Here is a 6000-nt window from a genome sequence, read left to right as displayed (position 1 = left end):
GTACTACATCAAGTTCATCAATGTAGTCAAAAAATATGGACACTACATTTACAAGTATAAGTACCAGGAAAAATTGTTAGCTTCATCTGTGTTCAGTCTGTGTTTGACCTGTGTAAAGCTCTACGTTGGGATGTTCCCTATTATATGTTCAGGTAACATGCCTGTGTAATCCAAAGGGCCCTTTTAAGGAATATAATTCAATGTCATCCTACTTTTGATCCAAATGTGAGATCACCATCATCCAGTTCTTTTGTATTACACCTTAATTTTTAAGTGGAGTTGTGAGAAAGTGAGTGGCAGAAAGTGGAAATAATCAAGTAAGTACAAATACCTAAAAACTGTACTTAACTACAGTACTTGAATACATGTACTTACAGTCCATCACTGACTGTAGTAATATAAAAGCAACAGTGAATGTATATTAATTTCAGTAAATATTAACGGATAAAAATGGTCATATTCATGTACAGTTAATATTTCACATCGGCACACCTATTGGCAGGCAGGCATAATGACATACAGTACTGTCATTGACAAGTAAGTTAAAATTTAACTGGTTGTGAGAACACAATATCTACAACTTAATCAGCTTTATCTGCTTTACAGGCTCATTCTTCAGTTTGTCTAAATCAGTAGCAGTCCAGCAGTACTGAAAGCCATTTGTTATACTGCAGAGTGAAGCTGTTGTCACACTTGGCCTGTTTACTTTTATGCTTTAAGATCTGCAACCCCCCCCCCCACACACACACTTTTTCTAAGTGCACAAACTTACAAATGAAATATGTAAATGATGAATGAGTTATATTATATTTGTGAGACCGAACCAAAATACTCATATTTCTTTCTGCAGAAGACGGTCATCGGATATTATTCAAAATGATGCAACGATTGATAAATAACTCATGAAACGACTCATGAATCAGTTCCCATATCTGAATGCAATTCTATCCTCTTCGGAACTTGAACTTGAACACACACACACACACACACACACACACACACACACACACACACACACACACACACAGAAGATGATGCGATAAGGCACTGGTCCTGGACTACATTGTGAGTCTTATGTGTGTTGTGTTATGTGTTGATAAATCATAAAAATAACCACATGAATAAATTGTGTAAAACATATAATTGAAACATGTTAATAACAGAGGCCTTGATTGAAGTGTGCAGCCCTCTGCCAGCAAGTCTACAGTAGTTATGTATTAAAGAAATGTGGGAGCGGTCAGTAACTTTGCCAGTGAGATTACACGTGATATTGTGCAATGGAAAATCTTCCTTTTCTTCCGCCTTCCATCCGACACTTGACCCACTGACTCTACACGTTAAACTCTATTTGAGTTCTCTGAGCAACGATTCACCATGAGACTCTATCAGGTAGGCTATTTTTTTGTATTTTTGATTCAATATACAGTATATATACACTTGATCTGAGTCTCTTCTAGCTATATTTTGAATAATTATGTTAGGTCAGATCAACAATGCAGGAGAAAGTGTCTTTTGGCTTCATACTGATCATTTCGTTCTTGTCTTTCATTGACAACATTTTAAACATTTTCCTCTGATTGTCTGCAGTGTTTTAGCAGTGTTTTATCTCAGCTTCAGCCTGGACACACATCTTTGCACCAGGGGCATAGCTGTGAATTCTCGCCCCAGTAATCAAATACAAATTTTTGTGGGTCCTCAGGTGGACAAATTTTTGTGTCCTCTAATGCACTCAGTGTGTCTGCCCAGAGCTTTCATAGCTTATATTGGATTACACTGTAAGTAAAGGTTTTGCGTTTCCCTATATTTCATTAAAACTATTTCCTTATTACTATAAGTCTCCCTGCCAAGTAGTTTTGTTATTTCCTATGCATTGCAATATTTGTCTCTGCTAGCTCCACTATTGACTTATGGAGGCCATGTGTTGTACCAAATGTGCACACAGGTTTCTGATGTTTCCCCTCACATCCTTTTCTTTTTCAAGCGCCTTGACCAAACAGAAGGAATAATTAGGTCAGCAGCGAGTGCGTACACCCTCACTGCCTTCCCACCTACAAACATGACCATTGAAATGCAAGGCTAAGCTGAAAATATCACTGCTGACATAACTTGCAGAATTTTGGTATTAAATCCTCAAGTGTTGTCCCTAAGTCCGGATCTAATGTAGCTGTACATGGAATTACCATTATATGCTACTCCACACATTTAATAATGTAATATTGTCCTCCACCGCATTTATTTGACTACTACAGTACAGTTTTGGATGCTTTGAATATTTGGATTTGAAACATACAACATATAATCATCTCCAACATGCACATGATGCTTCTTTATATTATTAATTAACCAACCAAGACTGTAAATAAGGTCAAACTTCAAACTGTAAAAGTGACATATTTCCACTAACAGACTGATAACACTAATGTCTTCAAAACATTTATTAAAGTACTTTATCATGGCTTTATAGATAACTAATTGGCCAGTAACAGAGACATATTTTAGTTCCTAGTCTTAAAATAAAAATAATTATTATAATCTGGTTACAAACCTGTCGCCACAGTCCCAGAATAAATGTTGGCAATGAATGTTAAAAAGAATGTAAAAAATGCTAAAGTGGGTTGCCAAATGTACTTGGGCTGCTGTTTCTATACATGGGTGGCCGCCCAGGTAAAGTGTATGTGTGGGAAACACTAGACTGAATGCTATCTAAACTATGTTGTCATTGGGTTGAACATTGTGTTAAAGTGAGATAAATCAGTGGTCAGATGAGCGTCATGTGACATATCAGTTTTGTGTCAGGTGAGCTAATACTATAACTGTCATGAACCATTCTGGGAAGTTTTATGTGCAAGCTGTTTTTCAGTGAACACGTGTTGTTATAAACCTGAGGTGGTGTCCCTTATCAGAGCAATGTCATGATTCAAGAACAAGATTCAATACTTTATTGCCCTATCAACGTCACTGAATAGAATTAATCTTGGCAAGCCCACCCAAACACAGACAAGGAAACCACTCACTCATAAATAATGCAATAACTAATTATTGAACTGATATCAGACTTAAATTGCAAGGTCATCTGGTTATAAATGTTTGATGTTCAGTGTTGACTGATACTAAGCTGCTGATACAGTTTTGATACTAGATAACTGGCTTGTGAACACATCTGCAGGTTGTCACGAATGTTTGATGGTCCAGTTGCAGTGGTTCAAAGATGTATTGAGGTTTGAGCTGTAACGGCCAAAAAAAGTGATGGATTCCTTAAAAAACAATGCAAGGTAAGAATAAATAACTTCTTTTAATACTAATTGATAGCAGTCATACATATTTTCAGTCTTTATTAAGAATTAATAAAGTTCATAATGAATGAAAAACATATAAAGATATCAATTGCGGTAGTTCTTTCAAATAAAACAGCGGTTGAAAATAATATTACAGATGAATAAAGGTTGTGTTTGATCAGTTGTTATGCCAAATGGGGGGTGAAAGAACATGTTGTCCTGTCACATCTGTTCAAAGAAAGCATTTTATTTTGAAGACACCAGTGTATTTTTGTGCAATTAAAAACTCTGATGTAAGGAAATAAAGATATGCTACTAAACATTTCCTGAATTGCATAATGAATTTCAGAGTGAGGTCACCAAGCCCAATGCCCGGTGGATGTTTGAGTGTGAAGTCTACACAGTCCTTTGAACCCGGCATAGACTTCAAAAACCAACGGTAAGAAACCATAAATTCACAGTTTCACCTATAAATGACTAATTTCATGTATTCATGTAGGCTGCTTTTGTGCAGGTAAAATCTTTGATACAAGATGTTTCCTTGCTCTTGGTTTAAAGGAGTAGTTTCACATTTTGGGAAATACTCTGATTCACTTTCTTGTAGAAAGTTAGATGACAAGATTGATACCACTCTCATGTCTGTGTGTTAGATATGAAGCTAGCACCAACAACCAGTCAGCTTAACAAAATAACTGTAAACAGGTGGAAAAAGCTAGCCTGGCTCTGTCTGAAGGAAACAAAAAGTCTTGCCAGTACCTCTACTGCTCATGCATCAACAGGTTGTATCTCGCTTGTTTAATCCATTAAAGATCAAAGTGTAAAGACTACACCACCATGCTAGTTGTTTTGTGTTAAGCTAACCCTGTCTTGGCTGTATGGGCATACTGACATGAGTGTTGTGTCAACTGTCTCATCTACCTCTCAGCAAGAAAGGAAGCATATTCTCAAGAGGTCAAACTTTGTCTTTACATGGCACTAAAGTTTAATAAGCTGCTTTTGAATTTTCTCTTTTTTGTAAGTGACTTTATTGTACTTTCCAGTCCGCTCTTAATCCTAACGCATCAAATACAGCAGCCTGGTAGTATAAAGTCAGTAAAAGAGGGAGAAAAGGTCTGAATTAGGGGGTTGTTGAGATGGTGGGATGGGTCATACACTGGACTTTCCTTCCAGAGATTGGAGCTCATGTCCCGTTTATGACAAAGAGTCCAGAGTGATTTGGTTATAAGTTATGTTACGTAAGTCAGTTAATGTATATTAATGACCTACATTACTTATGTTTCATGAAGTGAGTTACGTCACTTACGTAACTGATGTTACAAGACTTAAATAGTTATTTTAACCTAAAGTATGAGCTTATCCTAAACCTAACCAGGTTGTTTTTGTGAGTAAACCCTAAACATTTGACAGTGTAAATAAAAATCCAAAAGTCATAATGTCATATAATGTGAATTGTTCGTCACAAGCTTTAGTTTGAAAGTCAAACTGGACATATTATTGCTAACGTGATCGTGGAGCCCTTCATTTGTAAAAATGATGCTAGAGGAGTAAGTAGAGAGTCATAGTTTGAAGCTGAAGGCCACTGACAAAGCTGCTGTATTTGATGAGTTGGGAGAAAGAACATGTTGTCCTGTCACATCTGTTTAAAGAAAGATTTTTATTTTTTCACTGTGAAGACACCAGTGTATATTTGTGCAATTAAAAACTCTGATGTAAGGAAATAAAGATATGCTACTAAACATTTCCTAAAATTGCATAATAAATTTCAGAGTGAGGTCACCAAGCCCAATGCCCGGTGGATGTTTGAGTGTGAAGTCTACACAGTCCTTTGAACCCGGCATAGACTTCAAAAACCAACGGTAAGAAACCATAAATTCACAGTTTCACTTATAAATGGCTAGTTTCATGTATTCATGTACTGTAGGCTGCTTTTGTGCAGGTAAAATCTTTGATGCAAGACATTTCCTTGCTCATGGTTTAAAGGAATAGTTTCACATTTTGGGAAATACTCTGATTCACTTTCTTGAAGAGGGTTAGATACAAGATTGATACCACTCTCATGTCTGTGTGTGAAGCTAGCACCAACAACCAGTCAGCTTAACAAAATGACTGTAAACAGGTGGAAAAAGCTAGCCTGGCTCTGTCTGAAGGAAACAAAAAGTCTTGCCAGTACCTCTACTGCTCATGCATCAAATCAAGCGTAGCATTAGTTCTGGCACTAGGCCACGACGTCAAGCTCTAAATCGGCATCAACAGCGTAGCTGTCAACACGGAGCAGATCAGCTGATGGCTCAGCTGACTCCCCGTGCCCGCTTCCTATTGGGAAATTGCATTCAGAGCACGCTATTTAAACTGCTCTAGCCCGACCTCACTTGCTGCTTCCTCTGCTGGCTTTTTTGCAACCCACCTCCACCCCAGCGCCTCCCGTCATCTCTTATGAATCTTACATTGTATCTTGTTGGTTGCTCTGCTCTGTCTGGGTTTTTCTTTGCTGCTGCGCTCCCTGCTTATGCCGTTCATGATGGCTCGTGAAGGGCAGGAAGGTGTGCTCTTCCTGCCTCAGGCTTTCCACGCAAGCGCGTGGAAGAGCAGGGGGTCCCAGAACAGTACCATACCGCCAAATGAAACTTGTGCAAGTAAATTTAAGATTATTTTGACAAAGTGGTCCTGACTGAACAGGTTGTATCTCGCTTGTTTAATCCATTAAAGATCAAAGTGTAAAGACTAC

Source organism: Pagrus pagrus (assembly GCF_965226575.1).
Source record: "Pagrus pagrus genome assembly, chromosome: 2".
Taxonomy (NCBI): domain Eukaryota; kingdom Metazoa; phylum Chordata; class Actinopteri; order Spariformes; family Sparidae; genus Pagrus; species Pagrus pagrus.
This window is presented reverse-complemented; position numbering follows the sequence as displayed.